We start from the raw sequence: 20,662 nt of genomic DNA, 5'->3' as shown, positions 1-20,662 counted from the left end.
GCGTTGATTTCGTCCAATTCCGTGAATATTTCCTTACTAGGATTTCTGAAACCAAAAACAGCAGAAAACAGCAACTGGCTCTTCGGCATCTCGTTAATAGGTTAGTGCCGGAAAATGCATAAATATGACATAAAGTATGCATAAAACATGTAGATATCATCAATAATGTGGCATGGAACATAAGAAATTATCGATACGTCGGAGACGTATCAGTGCACTAGTTCGGCGAAGAGATTGTAAGATGCAAGTGATATGGATGAATATGAGTGGTAATAACAATCTGAAATAAATATGGCAGCAAGTAAACATGAAGTAGAACAGTAAATAAACGGTGATTCGATATTTGGAAACAAGGCCTAGGGATCCTACTTTCACCAGTGGACACTCTCAACAATGATCACATAATAAAACTACTCTACACTCTCTTGTTGCATAACAAACACCATTCATTGTGTAGGGCTATAAAAGCACACCTCAAGCCGGAGTAAACAAGCTCCACAACATCCGGAGTTCATATTTAAGTAACCTCTAGAGTGCATAATAGACCGTTGCAATTTAGACCAAGTACTAACATAGCATACACACTGTCAACAATAGCTATGAAAGGGGGAATAGATCGCATCAATACTATCATAGTAATAGTTAACTTCATAATCTACAAGAGATTACAATCATAACCTACGCCAAGTACTACATGATGCACACACTGTCAACATTACATCATGGAGGAGGAATAGACTACTTTAATAACATCACTAGAGTAGCACATAGATTAATAGTGATACAAAGCTCATGATCACATAAAGATCACACCATGGGAGAGAGAGATTAACCACATAGCTACCGGTAAAGCCCTCAGCCTCGGGGGAGAACTACTCCCTCCTCATCATGGGAGACAGCAACGGCGATGAAGATGGCAGTGGTGTCGATGGAGATGACTCCGGGGGCAATTCCCCGTCCCGGCGGCGTGTCGGAGCAGAGATTCTGTCCCCCGAAACGGAGTTTCGCGATGGCGGCGGCGTCCCTGGAGTCTTTCTGGAGTTTCGTCAATTGGTGTCGAGTTTTTAGGTCACGAGGGGTTATATAGGCGAAGAGGCAGCGCAAGGGGGGCAACAGGGCTCCCTCCCCATAGGCCGGCGCGGCCAGGGGGGCACCCGCGTGGCCCTGTGGTCTGGGGGCCCTGGGCCTCCTCTCCGTCTCCCCTTCGGTGTTCTGGTCCGTCTCGGTGAAATAAGATGTTTGGCTTTTGTTTCGTCCAATTCCGAGAATATTGCCCGAACAGCCTTTCTGGAACCAAAAACAACAGAAAACAGGAACTAGCACTGTGGCATCTTGTTACTAGGTTAGTTCCGGAAAATGCATAAAATCATTATGAAGTGTGAGCAAAACATGTAGGTATTATCATAAAACTCGCATGGAACATCAGAAATTATAGATACGTTTGAGACGTATCAGGAGGGCCCCCTGCTGGCCTTCCTTGACTCCTCTTCGGTCTTCTGGAACACTCTATGGAAAATAGGGCCGTGGGCTTTTGTTTCGTCCAATTCCGAGAATATTTGTAAAACAACTTTTGTGAAATCAAAAACAGCAGAAAACAGGAACTGGCACTGTGGCATCTTGTTAATAGGTTAGTCCCAGAAATGCATAAAAACATTATAAAGTGTGAATAAAACATGTAGGTATTGTCACAAAACTAGCATGGAACATAAGAAATTATAGATACGTTGGAGACGTATCAAGCATCCCCAAGCTTAGTTCGTACTCGCCCTCGAGTAGGTAAATGATAAAAAGAATAATTTCTGAAGTGACATGCTACCAACATAATCTTGATCAATAGTATTGTAAAGCATATGAGATGAATGAAGTGACTAAAAGCAATGGTCTATAGTTTGCTAACAAAAAGATAATGACTAAACAACTGGATCATATAGCAAAAACTTTTCATGAATAGTACTTTCAAGACAAGCATCAAAAAGTCTTGCATAAGAGTTAACTCATAAAGCAATAGATTCTTAATACAAGGTTTTGAAGCAACACAAAGGAAGATTTAAGTTTCAGCAATTGCTTTCAACTTTCAACATGCATATCTCATGGATAATCGTCAATACAAAGTAATATAATAAGTGCAATAAGCAAGCATGTAAGAATCAATGCACACAGAGTTGACACAAGTGTTTGCTTCTAAGATAGAAAGAAGTAGGTAAACTGACTCAACATAAAGTAAAAGAAAGGCCCTTCGCAGAGGGAAGCAGGGATTAAATCATGTGCTAGAGATTTTCAAGTTTTGAAATCATATAGAGAGCATAAAAATAAAGTTTTGAGAGGTGTTTGTTGTTGTCAACGAATGGTAGTGGGCACTCTAACCCCCTCGTCAAACAGACTTTCAAAGAGCGGCTCCCATGAAGGACGTTATCTCTACCAGCAAGGTAGATCATCCCTCTTCTCTTTTGTTTACACATGTATTTTAGTTTTATTTATAGATGACACTCCTCCCAACCTTTTGATTTCACAAGCCATGGCTAACCGAATCCTCGGGTGCCTTCCAACATTTCACATACCATGGAGGAGTGTCTATTGCAAAATTAAGTTGCTTACTGATAAATCAGGGCAAAACATGTGAAGAGAATTGTTAATGAAAGTTAATTAATTGGGGCTGGGCACCCCGTTGCCAGCTCTTTTTGCAAAATTATTGGATAAGCGGATGTATATGCCACTAGTCCATTGGTGAAAGTCTGCCCAACAAGATTGAAAGATAAAACACCACATACTTCCTCATGAGCTGTAAAACATTGACACAAATAAGGAGTAATAAAGTTTTGAATTGTTTAAAGGTAGCACATGAAGTATTTACTTGGAATGGCAGAAAAATACCACATAGTAGGTAGTTATGGTGGACACAAATGGCATAGGTTTTGGCTCAAGGTTTTGGATGCACGAGAAGCATTCCCTCTCAGTACAAGGCTTTGGCTAGCAAGGTTGTTTGAAGCAAACACAAGTATAAACCGGTACAGCAAAACTTACATAAGAACAAATTGCAAGCATTATAAGACTCTACACTGTCTTCCTTGTTGCTCAAACACTTTTACCAGAAAATATCTAGACCTTAGAGAGACCAATCATGCAAACCAAATTTCAACAAGCTCTACGGTAGTTCTCCACTAATAGGTTTAAACTACATGATGCAAGAGCTTAAACATGATCTACTTGAGAGCTCAAAACAATTTCCAGGTATCAAATTATTCAAGACAATATACCAATTACCACATGAAGTATTTTTTGTTTCCAACCAAATAACAATAAGTGATGCGGCTTTAAGCTTTCGCAATGAACATGAAAAATAAAACGAAGAACACAAGTGTTCAAATGAAAAAGCGAGTGTGTCTCTCTCCCACACAAGCATGTTAGTATCCGATTTATTAAGAAACTTAAAATAACAAACGAGAATAAAAGCACACGGACGCTCCAAGTAAAGCACATAAGATGTGACGGAATTAAAATATAGTTTCACTAGAGGTGACCTGATAAGTTTGATGAAGAAGGGGATGCCTTGGGCATCCCCAAGCTTAGACGCTTGAGTCTTGTTGAAATATGCAGGGATGAACCACGGGGGCATCCCCAAGCTTAGACTTTTCACTCTTCTTGATCATATTATATCATCCTCCTCTCTTGATCCTTGAAAACTTCCTTCACACCAAACTCAAAGCAATCTCATTAGAGGGTTAGTGCATAATCAAAAATTCACATGTTCAGCAAGGACACAATCATTCCCAACACTTCTGGACATTACCCAAGGCTACTGAAATTGAATGGAGCAAAGAAATCCACTCAAACACAGTAAAAGAGGCAATGCGAAATAAAAGGCAGAATCTGTCAAAAATAGAACAGTCCGTAAAGACGGATTTTTTCGAGGCACTTAGCATGATCAGATGGAAAAGCTCCAGTTGAATGAAAGTTGCGTACATATCGGAGGATTACTCATGAATTTTTTCAGGATTTTACGATTTTTCTACAGAGAGAAAAGCTCAAATTCGTGACAGGTAAAAATCTGTTTCTGCGCAGAAATCCAAATCTAGTATCAACTTTCTATCAAAGACTTTACTTGGCACAACAATGCAAGAAAATAAAGATACAAAGGTATTACTATAGTAGTAACAAGCACCTTGACTCAAAAATTGCAGAAATAAAATAATGGGTTGTCTCCCATAAGCGCTTTTCTTTAACGCCTTTCAGCTAGGCGCAGAAAGTGAAAATCAAGTAACATCAAGAGAAGAAGCATCAACATCATAATTTATTCTAATAATAGAATCAAAAGGCATCTTCATTCTCTTTCTAGGGAAGTGTTCCATATCTTTCTTAAGAGGGAATTGATATTTAATATTTTCTTCTGTCATATCAATAATAGCACCAACGGTTCGAAGAAAGGGTCTTCCCAAAACAATAGGACAAAATGCATTGCATTCAATATCCAAAACAACAAAATCAACGGGGAGAAGGTTATTGTTAACCGTAATGTGAACATGTCAATTCTCTCCAAAGGTTTCTTTATAGAATTATCAGCAAGATTAACATCCAAATAACAACATTCCAAAGGTGGCAAGTCAAGCATATCATAAAGTTTCTTAGGCATAACAGAAATACTTGCACCAAGATCACATAAAGCATTACAATCAAAATTATTGACCTTCATCTTAATGATGGGCTCCCAACCATCTTCCAACTTCCTAGGGATAGAAGCTTCAAGTTTTAATTCCTCTTCCCTAGCTTTAATGAGAGCATTTGTAATATGTTTTGTAAAGGCCAAGTTTATAGCACTAGCATTAGGACTTCTAGCAAGTTTTTGCAAGAACTTAATAACTTCAGAAATATGACAATTATCAAAATCAAAACCATTATGATCTAAAGCAATGGGACCATTGTCCCCAACACTTTGAATTTTTTTAGCACTTTTATGACAAACAATTTCAGCAGTTTCAGGAAATTTTGCACGCTTTGTAGTAGAAGTAGAAACATTGCCAACACCAATTATTTTACCGTTGATAGTAGGAGGTTTAGCAACATGTGAAGCATCAACATTACTAGTGGTGGTAATAGTCCAAACTCTAGCTATATTATTCTCTTTAGCAAGTTTTTCTTCTCTTTCCCACCTAGCATGCAATTCAGCCATCATTCTAATATTGTCATTAATTCGAACTTGGATAGAATTTGCTGTAGCAAATGACTTAGTGTCTTTAACTTCATTAGGCATAACTTTCAGTTTCAAAAGATCAACATCAAGAGCAAGACTATCAACCTTAGAAGCAAGAACATCAATTTTACCAAACTTTTCCTCAACAGATTTGTTAAAAGCAGTTTGTGTACTAATAAATTCTTTAAGCATGACTTCAAGATCAGAGGGTACACTCCTACTATTGTTGTAAGAATTAACATAAGAATTACCATAACCACTACCACTATTAGAAGGATATGGCCTATAGTTGTTGTTACCAAAATTATTCCTATAAGCATTGTTGTTGAAATTATTATTTTTAATGAAGTTCACATCAACATGCTCTTCTTGAGCAACCAATGAAGCTAAAGGAACATTATTAGGATCAACATGAGATTTACCATTAACAAACATAGACATAATAACATCAATCTTATCACTCAAGGAAGAGGTTTCTTCAACAGAATTTACCTTCTTACCTTGAGGAGTCCTTTCAGTGTGCCATTCAGAGTAGTTGATCATCATATCATCAAGAAGCTTTGTTGCAGCACCCAAATTGATGGACATAAAAGTACCTCCAGCAGCTGAATCCAATAGGTTCCTTGAAGAAAAATTTAATCCTGCATAAAAGGTTTGGATGATCATCCAAGTAGTTAGTCCATGGGTAGGGCAATTCTTTACCAAAGATTTCATTCTCTCCCATGCTTGGGCAACATGTTCATTATCCAATTGCTTAAAGTTCATAATGCTACTTCTCAAAGATATAATTTTAGCAGGAGGATAATATTTTCCAATGAAAGCATCTTTACATTTAGTCCATGAACTAATACTATTTTTAGGCAAAGATAGCAACCAATCTTTAGCTCTTCCTCTCAAGGAGAAAGGAAACAATTTCAGTTTTATAATATCCCCATCTATATCCTTATACTTTTGCATTTCACAAAGTTCAACAAAATTATTAAGATGGGTAGCAGCATCATCAGTACTAACACCAGAAAATTGCTTTCTCAGAACAAGATTTAGTAAAGCAGGTTTAATTTCATAAAATTCTGCTGTAGAAGCAGGTGGAGCAATAGGAGTGCATATGAAATCATTATTATTTGTGCTAGTGAAGTCACACAACTTAGTGTTCTCAGGAGTACTCATTTTAGCAATAATAAAAATAAATAAAGCAAAACCGAATGAAATAAAGTAAAACAAGTAACTAATTTTTTTGTGTTTTTGATATAAAGAAAGCAAACAAGACAGAAAATAAAATAAAGCAAGACAATAAACAAAGTAAAGAGATTGGGTGTGAGAGACTCCCCTTGCAGCGTGTCTTGATCTCCCCGGCAATGGCACCAGAAAAGTAGTTGCTTGTGACGGTAAAGCACACGTCCGTTGGGAACCCCAAGAGGAAGGTATGATGAGTACAACAGCGAGTTTTCCCTCAGTAAGAAACCAAGGTTATCGAACCAGTAGGAGATGAAGATCACGTGAAGGTTGTTGGTGAAGGAGTGTAGTGCAGCGCAACACCAGGGATTCCGGTGCCAACGTGGAACCTGCACAACACAATCAAACTACTTTGCCCCAACTTAACAGTGAGGTTGTCAATCTCACCGGCTTGCTGAAAACAAAGGATTAAACGTATGGTGTGGAAAATGATGTTTGCTTGCAGAAAACAAAATAGAACAATGATTGCAGTAGGTTGTATTTCAGATGTAAAAGAATGGACCAGGGTCCACAGTTCACTAGTGGTGTCTCTCCAATAAGATAAATAACATGTTGGGTAAAAAAATTACAGTTGGGCAATTGACAAATAGAGAGGGCATAACAATGCACATACATATCATGATGACTACTATGAGATTTACTTAGGGCATTACGACAAAGAACATAGACCGCCATCCAGCATGCATCTATGCCTAAAAAGTCCACCTTCGAGTTAGCATCCGCACCCTTCCAGTATTAAGTTGCAAGCAACAGACAATTGCATTAAGTACTGTGCGTAATGTAAACAATACAAATATCCTTAGACAAAGTATTGATGTTTTATCCCTAGTGGCAACAACACATCCACAACCTTAGGGGTTGCTGTCACTCCCCTAGATTCAATGGAGACATGAACCCACTATCTAGCATAAATACCCCCTCTTGGAGTTACAAGTATCAACTTTGATAAGGGGTGGCCCGATCTTCTCAGTAAGCAACGGTGGTGATGATGATCACGGGGTGATGGCAGCGGAGATACATGACGATGAAGTGGATGATAACTTGTATGACGCAACGAGATATCTCGATTGGTCCCTGTCGCCAATGCAATAGCTCTCAACCCTGCAAGATATTTGCAACTCCACACACTTGCGCACGTAGCCGCGACCACGAAGCGGTAAGTTGCAACCGCCTAATTCCCAATGGAACAGCAGATCACACAAGACTTTTTCAGGATCTACACAATATCAAGCAATATGGTGTAGGGATTCAATAGTTTTGCTAGAGCAAACAACTAAGAACTAGGGTTTATCTTAAACGTGGTCTAAAGCAGCTAGAGGGGCGTCCTGGGCACTTATATAGGCGTCCGGGACGAGTTCTGGTCGAAAAGATACAAAAATAACCGACCCAGAATAGATCTGGTCGAGACAGACTCGGACAAGTCGGGTCTGGAATCCGGTCAACCGGGCCAGGGACCGGATCGGCCGGTCTGGGGTTCGGTCAACCGGGCGGCAACCGGGTTGGCCGGTCTGGGGTCCGGTCAACCGGGCGGCAACCGGATAGTTGCGAGGTTTTCCGGTTTTTATCCGGTACGATAAATCTCGTCCGGTTGGCGCCCGGTCGACCGGGTCAGTGACCGGGTTGGCCGGTCTGGCGGCCGGTCGGACCGGGTGCTGGACCGGCCTGGACGTCTTCTTCTCCTCTCGCGCATGCCTCCCGCTCCTCCCTCGCGCGTCCATTAGATATCTTCATGTCCAGCTCCATGTCCAGCTTCACGTCCATCTTGACATCCGTCTTCATGTCCAGCTGCTCCTCTCCTCCTCGTGCGATGCTCGTCTCCTCTTGATACCTGATGATACACAAGTAATAGGACTTAGGCAGTATAAAGTTCTCATCAATCAAAGTACCGTTTAGAAACAAGTTCACCTGTTGTTTAAGTAGCTTCGCACGAGCCCTTGTAATTGGTCCAATCCGAACTTCATTGGACTTGAGCTCCACAGCAGGTTCATCTTCATTTATTAATGACGGAGGTAGTGGTGTAGTAGGGATGTCCTCATCAAACTTGGCCAGAGCCTCTACTAGCAACGTAGAGCATGCAAGATCATAAACAACACATATATGATAGATCAATAATCAACTTGACATAGTATTCCATATTCATCGGATCCCAACAAACACAACATGTAGCATTACAAATAGATGATCTTGATCATGATAGGCAGCTCACAAGATCTAAACATGATGGCACAATAGGAGAAGACAACCATCTAGCTACTGCTATGGACCCGTAGTCCAAGGATGAAATACTCACGCATCAGTCCGTAGGCGAGCATGGTGATGTAGAGCCCTCCGGTGATGATTCCCCTCTCCAGCCGGGTGCCGGAGGAGATCTTCTAAACCCCCCGAGTTAGGGTTGACGGCGGCGGTGTCTCTGGAACTGTTCTGGTATTTTGGCTCTCGGTACTAGGGTTTTCGGGGATGAAGGAATAAATAGGCGAAGGGGCAGCATCGGGGGAGCCAGGGGCTCCCTCCCCACGTCACGACTCGGCAGTGGGGCCCCCCGCGCCGCCATATGGGGAGGGCCCCCTGCTGGCCTTCCTCGACTCCTCTTCGGTCTTTTGGAACACTCTATGGAAAATAGGGCCGTGGGCTTTTGTTTCGTCCAATTCCGGGAATATTTGTAAAACAACTTTTCTGAAATAAAAAACAACAGAAAACAGGAACTGGCACTGTGGCATCTTGTTAATAGGTTAGTCCCAGAAAATGCATAAAAACATTATAAAGTGTGAATAAAACATGTAGGTATTGTCATAAAACTAGCATGGAACATAAGAAATTATAGATACGTTGGAGACGTATCATACCTACAAAAGACCTGCCACGACAAGCGACCTACAGGCATGTATCCAGAAGAAGGGACAAACATCAAGGAACTTCCTCAGCCGATGGTTTGCAACCCGGAATGAGTGCGAGAACATCGATAATGTTGGAGATATGCCCAAGAGGCAATAATAAAATGGTTATTATAATATATCTTTGTGTTTATGATAAATGTTTGCATACCATGCTATAATTGTATTAACCGAAACATTGATACATGTGTGTTATGTAAACAACAAGTTGTCCCTAGTAAGCCTCTTGTATAAGTAGATTGTTGATTAGTAGATGGTCATGGTTTCGTGATCATGAACATTGGATGTTATTAATAACAAGGTTGTGTCATTAGGTGAATGATATAATGGACATACACCCAAATAAGCGTAGCATAAGATCACGTCATTAAGTTCAGTTTGCTATAAGCTTTCGATACATAGTTACCTAGTCCTTCGACCATGAGATCATGTAAATCACTTATACCGGAAGGGTACTTTGATTACATCAAACGCCACTGCGTAAATGGGTGGTTATAAAGGTGGGATTAAGTATTCGGAAAGTATGAGTTGAGGCATATATATGGATCAAGAGTGGGATTTGTCCATCCCGATGACGATAGATATGCTCTGGGCCCTCTCGGTGGAATGTCGTCTGATTAGCTTGCAAGCATGTGAATGGTTCACAAGAGATGATATGCCACGGTACGAGTAAAGAGTACTTGTCGGAGACGAGGTTGAACAAGGTATGGAGATACCGATGATCAAACCTCGGACAAGTAAAATATCGCAAGACAAAGGGAATCAGTATTGTATGTAAATGGTTCAATCGATCACTAAGTTATCGTTGAATATGTGGGAGCCATTATGGATCTCTAGATCCCGCTATTGGTTATTGGTCGGAGAAGATTCTCAACCATGCCTGCATAGTTCACGAACCGTAGGGTGACACACTTAAGGTTTGATGTCGTTTTAAGTAGATATGGAATATGGAATGGAGTTCGAAGTTTTGTTCGGAGTCTGGGATGGGATCCAGGACATCAAGAGGAGGTCCGGAATGGTCCGGAGAATAAGATTCATATATAGGAAGTCACTTTCCAAGTTTGGAAATGATCCGGTGCATTTATGGAAGGCGCTAGAATGTTCTAGAACCTTCCGGATGAAATCACCATGGAAGGTGGAGTCCCGGTTGGACTCCACCAAACCCAACCAGCCAACCAAGTGGGAGGGTGGAGTCCATGGAGGACTCCACCTCCTTGGCTGGCCAAAGAAAGGGGAAGGGGAGAGTCCCTTTTCCTCTAGGTTTCGTCCATAAGGCAGTTTTTGAATTGGGGTCTTATTCGAAGACTTTGGGCTAACCCTTGGGGTTCCACCTATATAATGAGGAGGACAGGGAGGGGGCAGCCCATGACTTGGCCGCACCACCTAGGGCTCCCCTGGCCGGCGCCCTAGCCCCCTCTCTCTCTCAAACCCTAGCACACCTCCCTCCTCATACACCTCCCACAGCGCTTACGGTGAAGCCCTGCTGGAGATCTCCACCACCACCTTCAGCACGCCGTCGTGCTGGCGGGATTCCGAGGAGGATCTACTACTTCCGTTGCCTGCTGGAACGGAGAGAAGGACGTCGTCATCAACACCGAACGTGTGACCAAGTACGGAGGTGCTGCCCGACTGTGGCACCATCAAGATCTTCTACGCGCTTTCGAAAGCAGCAAGTGATCGACTACAGCAACAACGAGATCTAATCTCGTAGGCTTTGTAAATCTTCGAGGGTTAGTCTCATGATCTTCTCGTTGCTAGAATCTTCTAGATTGGATCTTGGCTTGTTATTCTTTCTTGCGGTAGGAAATTTTTTGTTTTCTATGCTATGAATCCCATCAGATAATCGCACGGCTATGCACGCCTTTATAGGTGGATTGCAGAGGGGAGGACTGCTCCGGCATAAGCTTACCTGCTTGGTCAATGAGAATAAGCTGAATTCTGATGACATGATCAACATCGCCAACAATCACACTGCCGCCGATGACGATGTAGGCGGAGACCTCACAGCCACAGCCATACCCCTGCATCAGCAAAAGAAGAACCGTGACAACGACGACAGCAGCAGCAACAAGCGGAAAAATCCCCCGACGACCAGAAGAGCGGCGGATCCGACATGGTTGCCATGGCGTTCCAACGCGGATGATGGCCGGATGATTCACCGTTGCCGGAACCCGCGCTCCCCAAACTTACGAGGAATACAGGGACATGCCATGCTTAGCCCACATAGATCCGGCTACTGGCAAATCCTCACACACCAACCGCAACTGCAAGTGGGTCAATCATCTCAAAATGACCCGGAAGCAGGATACAAGCGAGCCCGAAAGCACCGCCCACGCGGGAAAGGAGGCAAGGGCAAGAACAAGGACAAGGAGGAGGACAGTTCCGAGGTGATGGATGAGGATGATGCTTCGCCGGATCCCAAAGAGGGTTCCGCAGCTAACAAGTCCAACCCCTTCGTCAAAAGTGTGCTGGTGCATATCATACTTTCCTTGGAACTCCGACGGTCCGGGCCAAGAAATCGGCCCTCCGGATCCTCAATGCGACGATTTCGGCCGTACCGTAGTATGTCAAGTGGTCGGAAAAACCCTGCACATTTGATAGGGCGGATCATCCGGCCATCATCCCAAACGAGTGCTACGCCCTGGTTGTAAGTCCCCGCATGGACGGGTATGACTTCTCCAAGCGCCTTATGGATGGCGGAGCCAGCCTAAACATCATGTACCTAGAGACTCTGGAGAGGATGAACCTTACCAAGGAATAGCTTAAGCACAGCACCACTGAGTTTCATGGTGTGGTTCCGGGTAAAAAGGCAAACTCCCTAGGCAGCATCAAACTTCTCGTGGCCTTCGGCGATGTGAATAATTTCCGCGAAGAGATGATCACGTTTGAAGTTGTGCCTTTCAAAAGCTCCTACCATGTAATCTTTGGCAGACCCACCTACCACAAGTTCCACGCAAGGGCATGCTACATCTACAACAAGCTCAAGATTCCGGGTCCTAACGGCATGAATACCGTATCCGGAAACTACAAGAAAGCGCAAGACTGCGAGGAGGGCGAAGCCGCCTTTGCAGAATCCGTCATATCTGGAGAGGAGCTGCGAGGCTACAGAGCCGCGGTGGATCCGAAAGAGATGCATACCACCAAGAATCAGATCTCTGACCAGAAGACATCGTTCAATGCCGCAATAGACACCAAGAAGGTCGACCTCAAGGTAGGCGACAGCTCCAAGCAGGTGTCAGTCGGAGCCGATCTGGACCCCAAATAGGAAAGCGCGCTCGTCGAGTTCCTCCGAGCTAACATGGATATCTTCGCATGGCAACCTTCTGACATGTTCGGAGTACCAAGGGAACTCGCCAAGCACTACCTCAACATAAATCCGGGAGCAAAACCGGTGAAGCAAGCTATGCGACGCTTTGGAGATAAGAAGCACCGCGCCATAGGGATGGAATTAGCAAAGTTACTAGAGGCAGATTTTGTAGTAGAAGTTATCCATACTGATTGGGTCGCAAACCCCGTCCTTGTACCCAAAAAGAATTCTGAAATACTAAGAATGTGCATCGATTACTCTGGCTTGAACAAGCATTGTCCAAAGGATCCGTTCCCCTTGCCGCGCATTGACCAAGTCATTGATTCGACGGCAGGGGCGGAACTTCTTTGTTTTCTTGACGCATATTCCGGGTATCACCAGATCCGTATGAAGAAGTCCGACCAAAAGGCGACCTCATTCATCACACCCTTTGGCACTTACTGCTATGTCACAATGCCCTTTGGTTTGAAAAATGCAGGTGCCACTTACCAACGTACGATGCAGCGGTGCTTGAAGGACCAAATTGGCCGGAATGTGCACGTCTACGTCGACGACATCGCGGTCATGACCCGGAAAGGATCCGACTTGATCAGTGACCTCACAAAAACCTTTGAGAATCTCCGACGGTACAAGATGATGTTGAATCCGATGAAGTGCGTCTTTAGCGTACCAGCCGGAAAACTCCTTGGCTTCATTGTATCTCACAGAGGTATTGAAGTTAACCCGAAAAAGATCAAGGCTATTCTATGCATCAAAAGGCCAACTTGTCTCAAAGATGTGCAACGATTAACTGGTTGCGTCGCCGCAATTAGTAGATTGTTAGCCGTCTTGGCAAGAAGGCACTACCTCTATACAAGCTGCTGAAGAAATCAGATAAATTTGTCTGGGACGACGCAGCAGATGCATCACTTCAAGGATTGAAAGAAATACTCTCTTCCCCACTTATCTTGGCGGCACCAGTTGAGTCAGAACCTATGTTCCCCTACCTGGCAGCCTCCAACAAGTTCGTCAGTTTAGTTATCGTTGTGGAGCGAAAGGAAGAAGGCTATGAACACGGAATCCAGCGGCCAATTTACTACATAAGCGAGGTCCTAACGGAATCCAAGCAAAGATACCCTCACTTTCAGAAGCTAGTCTATGGAGTTTTCTTAGGTAGCCGGAAGCTGAGGCACTACTTCCAGGAGCATCCTATGACAGTGGTGAGCAAGGCTCCCTTGTCAACCATCATCAATAATTCCGACGCGACATGATGCATAGCAAAATGGGTCATCGAATTATCTGCCTTTGGTATCAACTATCAAGCTAGAACCGCGATCAAATCCCAAGCTTTGGCAGATTTTATCGCCGATTGGACTGAAACGTCGGAGGGAGAACCTATGCCAAAACTTGAACCATGGATCATGCACTTTCACGGATCCAAGCAGCATCAAGGCTCGGGGGCTGGAGTTACCCTGAAGTCACCAACTCGAGAAGAACTGCAGTACGTTTTGCAGATTCACTTCGAAGCTACAAACAACATGGTAGAATACGAGGCTCTACTACACAGTTTGCACATCGCTAAGGAATTTGGGATCAAGCACATAATATGCTGCGGAGATTCCGACCTAGTGGCACAACAAGTAGCCGAAACTTGGAACGCCAGAAACTCCGTTATGGCGGCTTACAGAGACGAAGTTGACGAGATCACCAAGAGCTTCCTCGGATATGAAGTCAAGTACGTCAGGAGAGATGATAACACAGCGGCAGATATGCTTTCCAAGCTTGGAGGGGTTCTGGGGGGCCCACACAGTAGGGGGGCGCGCCCCCCCTTGGCCGCGCCGCCTTGTGGGGTGGGGCCCCCTGGCTCCCCTCTGGCCCCTCTTCGGTGCTCTGGAAGCTTCCGGGAAAAATAAGATATTGGGCGTTGATTTCGTCCAATTCCAAGAATATTTCCTTTGTAGGATTTCTGAAACCAAAAACAGCAGAAAACAGGAACTGGCACTTCGGCATCTTGTTAATAGGTTAGTTCGAGAAAATGCATCAAAACGATATAAAGTGTGTATAAAACATGTAGGTATTGTCATAAAACAAGCATGGAACATAAGAAATTATAGATACTTTGGAGACGTATCAGCATCCCCAAGCTTAGTTCCTACTCGCCCTCGAGTAGGTAAATGATAACAAAGATAATTTCTAAAGTGACATGCTATCAATACTATTGTAAGCATATGTAATGAATGCAGCGATTCGAAGCAATGGTAAAGACAATGAGTAAACAACTGAATCATATAACAAAGACTTTTCATGAATAGTACTTTCAAGACAAGCATCAATAAGACTTGCATAGGAGTTAACTCATAAAGCAATAAATTCTTAGTAAAGACATTGGAGCAACACAAAGGAAGATATAAGTTTCAGCAGTTGCTTTCAACTTGTAACATGTATATCTCATGGATAGTTGTCATCATAAAGCAATATAACAAGTGCAACAGGTAAATATGTAAGAATCAATGCACACAGTTGACACAAGTGTTTGCTTCTAAGATAGAAGGAAGTAGGTAAACTGACTCAACATAAAACTAAAAGAATGGCCCTTCGAAGAGGGAAGCATGGATTGCTATTTTTGTGCTAGAGCTTTTATTTTGAAAACAAGAAACAATTTTGTCAACGGTAGTAATAAAGCATATGTGTTATGTATAAGATATCCTATAAGTTGCAAGCCTCATGCATAGATTACCAATAGTGCCCGCACCTTGTCCTAATTAGCTATATAATAACCACTTTTATTATTGCCTCTTGGGCATATCTCCAACAGGTTTATCGAACTCAGGGAGGAAGAGGTCAAAGATATCCCTCTCAAGCAACCCTGCAATCACGATATAAGAAGTCTCTTGTGTCCCCAACACACCTAATATACTTGTCAGATGTATAGGTGCACTAGTTCGGCAAAGAGATAGTGAGATGCAAGTAATATGGATGAGTATGAGTGGTAATAGCAATCTGAAATAAATATGGCAGCGAGTAAACATGCAACAGAACAGTAAACAAACGGCGATTCGATGTTCGGAAACAAGGCCTAGGGATCATACTTTCACTAGTGGACACTCTCAACATTGCAATCATAAAGGAATATAAATAAGCACTTCACTATGCTATTCTGAGTTACTCCCTGGCAAGATAACGAACACTAATTCATCATGTAGGCAAACCTTAAAGATGTATTCCCAAGTACTAATAAACACCCCACGCTGTCACTGTGAGCATTCATAGGAGGTACTAACACACCACAATTTCATAGAGACATCCAACTCAAATCATAACACAGTGAATAAGTATTCTGTGAAATATAGCCTAAGAGACCCACACGGTGCACACACTGTCACCTTTACACACGTGGGACAAGGAGTCTCCGGAGATCACATAAGTAAAATCCACTTGAATAGCATAACGACATCTAGATTACAAAGCTCATCATATGGATCTCAATCATGTAAGGCAGCTCATGAGATCATTGTATTGAAGTACATGGGAGAGAGAGATTAACCACATAGCTACCGGTACAGCCCTTAGCCTCGATGGAGAACTACTCCCTCCTCATGGGAGACAGCAGCGGTGATGAAGATGGCGGTGGTGTCGATGGAGATGCCTTCCGGGGGCACTTCCCCGTCCCGGCGGCGTGCTGGAACAGAGACTCCTGTCCCCCAGATCTTGGCTTCGCGATGGTGGCGGCTCTGGAAGGTTTCTCGTACCGTGGCTTATTCCTCCGAAGTTTTTAGGTCAGGACGGCTTAAATAGGCGGAGAAACGGAGTCGGAAGGGGTCTGTGGCCGCCAGACAACAGGGGGCACGCCTCCCTGGGCCGCGCCGCCCACACGTGTGGGGCCCCCAGGGCTCCCCTCTGGTGCCTCTCCGGTGTTCTGGAAGCTTCGTGGAATTATAAGATGCAGGGCGTTGATTTCGTCCAATTCCGAGAATATTTCCTTACTAGGATTTCTGAAACCAAAAACAGCAGAAAACAGGAACTGGCACTTCGGCATCTCGTCAATAGATTAGTTCCAGAAAACGCATAAATATGACATAAAGTGTGAACAAACATGTAGGTATTGTCATAAAACAAGCATGGAACATCAGAAATTATAGATACGTTGGAGACGTATCACGCATTTCACTTGAGCTAGATGATGACGACCTTGACAACAACAATATGGAACACCTTTCTTGAATTTGCTTCCTTGATGAAGTCTTGCAGACTGCTCCCTCATAATCCATTATGGGAGAGTGATGAGTGCATTTTTAACATGTTTTTACATCGTTATTTTATCAAGTTATCATTGAGTGGTAGTAGGAATTTTGTATTTCACCCCACGCTACCATGCCCTTTTATGCTTGTCTACATAGGATCTTGAAATAATAAGTCGATGATGAAATATCAATGAAAACTGTCATTTTCTGGCATTTTGACGTGATAGAAATCACTTTTGCACTTAATTATGCATCTGGGAAAAAGGACAATGCGAGGACAACTTCCAGTAGCTTTACCGGGCATCGGTACGGGCAAGGCCCGACCATGTCGTCCGCCCGTACCACCTTCCAGAAGCACCACCTCATCAAATACTTTCACCTCCCGCAGACGGGTCAGAGATCAGAGACACACAACTCCGCGAAATAGAGAAACACTGCCCCAAATCAGATCTCAAGAATGAACTTTGGAAAAGACAAGATCCGGTCTGCTACGTGGATCCTCGGAGGACAAGGCGTCATCCCCTTCATCATCATCAACCGCTGCACCATCACCATCATCATTCTCCAACCATAGTTGTAATCTTAATTGCTATTGTGGATTTGTATTTGAATTTGCTCCATTCCGTTAATCCCCTTCATAATATTATGATGATGTTCTTGATTGTCTCCATGTGTGAGTAGTCCTCTTAGTTCTTGGGGAGATGGAGAAACCCTAGCATTAATATGATATGAATCTAAGATGATATATGGTTTTAAGTATTAATGTGTGTTAGTTCTCTCTCTTGATATTATGTATTGTGCACCATGTAATATTTGCCTTATGGTCTCGAGAGGGAACTACCCTTTGAAGTGTGGTAAAGTGAACGGCGGGAAGTGACATTACCATATCGACGCTTTTACACATGATAAGGGGATAAGAGGGATTCACAAAGCTCATATTGATAACCACGGGGTAAACCCCTTAATGGCAATAGTCAATATGTGGCTTGCAGAAGACTAGTTGTTCTGGTTATTTAGAGATGCGATCACCGATGGCTTTCTGGGCGCATCTTATTACGGATCTCTCCCACACACAATATGGTGAAAATCATACTTTATATTAATTAACATAAATCCTAGTGCTAGAGGGTGGATCCAATAATCCCCGAGAACACTTTGTCTTATTAAGTTTCAACCCATTTCTTATAACTGTTTTACTGCTTTATTTACTTTATATTCAACCGTTTACAACACCCCCTTTAAACATTTTGATACTAGAAAACAATTATTAAGTAATATTTAGTAGAAAGTAACAAGGGGCATTAAGACCCTAACCAGTAGCTCCCCATGGTTCGATACTCTTATTTCGAAACTAGCTACAACTGACCTATGTTCTTGCAGTTATCAGAGAGCTTCTTCTTCAGTGCATCTTCACATATTCATGATCACCATATGGATGACAATATTCAAGTATATGATATCTTTGAGATGGATCATCGTGAACTTGCACTTCATTTCTACTTTCTTCATAGTGTTGATGTCTTGAAGATACACATGAGAGCGCACTCCATCTTCTTGTTCTTCTTCAAGACATACTTATCACTTGATCGTCTTTAATTTATTTTTCTTGCAACCTTGAAGCCAACATCACTTCCCTAAGTATTGATGAAGCTATGTACACATACTTGCTATTGTTACGGCCTATTTGGCGGAGTCCACGATGATGCTCACCAGCGAAAGCGCGCACATGGCGGCATCGTCCCTTGACCTTGACTCCTTGACCGGCTGCATGCTCGAGAGAATAGGCCAGGGATTAGAGCATCTCCATCCCCCCAAAGCCTCCCCGAACGGCTATGGGGGGTGCCCGTGGCCTTTTTGCTTCTAGTCGGCCTCCCCAAAGTTCTATTTGGGCCGGCAAAAGCCGTTTTAGCTGCCGGTGCTCCCAACCCACTCCCAACCCACAACAGGGCGAACGGGAGCGCCGACAGGAGGCAAAAACATCGCGGGACAGGGTTTTTGGCGAGGCAGAGCCTATTTACTTCCAAAAGGGGCATCTCCTTCCTCTTTTTCTCCCATTTCCTTGTCCCGCCGCTTCCAGTCCCACCACTTTCCCCCGCCCCACCGCCTGCAATTCACCATGCCATGCCGCCGAAGAAATTCAATAGCCCGTGCAACACCTCCGCCAATCGTGGCGCACCGTCGTTGAAGAAGCCGAAGAAGCGGGGAAAGACAAAGGAGCGCCCACCGGGTTAGACCGACACCGAGTGGGTAGCTGACATCAATCGGTAGACGGTCAACTCGACTAAACGTCGTGACAGGGAGACGAGAGCGAAGGAGGAGGAGGCGGCAGCGGCCACCTCCATGGCGTCTTACCTGGCCGGCCCTGTGTTGTCGCCGAACAACGTGGCTTGAGGGGGCCAGGGTATTTCACCTCGCCGGTGTCCGGCTCACCATCAACTCCCGTGTACTTCAACTCCCAAGGCCAACCTTCCTCGATGACGCGGTTCTTTCCGCCACCCGAGTATGCCAACGGCGATCCATATGAAGGGTTCAACCCCAACTCTTCCTTCACCGACGGGTCTACGCCGACGCCGCCAACGACGAGAGGTGCCCCGAACTTGTGGATATGAACGTTCCATGTGACGGCTCCAGCCATGCATCGCGGTCCCTCGAATGGGTGAGGGTGAAGGTGGTGTTTGATGAGCACAAGACATGAGACCCATACTTCAACAAGACACATATGGACCGCAACCAAGGCGGCATGTCGCATCATTGGAGCATTCTCCAGGCCGCTTGCAACAATTGGCATGGAATTCAAACCGAGGTCCAAAACCATGCTAAGAGTGGCATGTCTATCTCCGATCACGTAAGGCGCTTTTGTTCCTATGTCGCCCCTTTGTATTGGTGCATTTACTTATGTTTTGCCCATTGTGTCTTTGTAGTTGGATCTAATGCTACAAGCCTACCGCGAAGACAATGAGGACGTCGGCTTCAAGTTTATCCATGTGTTCAAACAAATTGATACATGTGACAAGTGGATTTTGACTCGGGCGACGCTTGCCAAGGCCAAAGAGGGTCGCTTCGATCCTATAACACCAACACCGGCAGCCCGGGAAGGCCGGCTGTTGTGGGTATACTTTATGGGTATATCAATGACATGGCCTAGATCCGGCAAGCCCGGGTGGCCCACAGATGGTAGTGTGGCGTGTGACCCATCGGGCAGCCCAGTTGATGTAGATCATGATGGATGAAGTCCAGCCCAGGAGCAAGGAGCCGGATCCCAACCGACCTATGAACAAGGCCGGATCCGTGGAGGCCCATAAAGTATCCGAATCCAGTACGACATAGATGGAAGGCGAATCCTTGACGTGCAAGGCAATGTAATATTCCGTAGTTAGGCAATTTGTATTCCGGCTAGGACTCTCCGTGTAAACCCTAGATCCGTGCGCCTTTATAAGCCGGATCCTAGGAGCCCTAGAGGCACAACCACAACTCATTGTAACAACGCGAAAGCGCCCATATAATTCCAGACAAGCAGCAGAAGGCCTTTCCATCGTGCAGGTGATCCGAAGCTGGGTAAATCGCGAACCACCGTCCCGAGGACTCTCCGCCCTATGGATCCTACTTCTTCTCCCCCTCGTGAGGATCCCTCCTCCGAGGTACCGTCAATTAGGCAACGACAGTTGGCCCCCACCGTGGGGCCTGCGGCGTCTGGAGGCTGGAACCGGGAGGGTTCTACCTTCGGAGGTATCGGCGACACCATCACCATGGGGCGCGTCTTGTACGCCGGAAACTTTCCGGTCGTCCCTCAGGACGAGTGCTGGATTCCAGCTAGGAAAAACCCCGT

The sequence above is a fragment of the Lolium perenne genome, chromosome 7 (genome assembly GCF_019359855.2).
Source record: "Lolium perenne isolate Kyuss_39 chromosome 7, Kyuss_2.0, whole genome shotgun sequence".
Lineage (NCBI taxonomy): Eukaryota > Viridiplantae > Streptophyta > Magnoliopsida > Poales > Poaceae > Lolium > Lolium perenne.
This window is presented reverse-complemented; position numbering follows the sequence as displayed.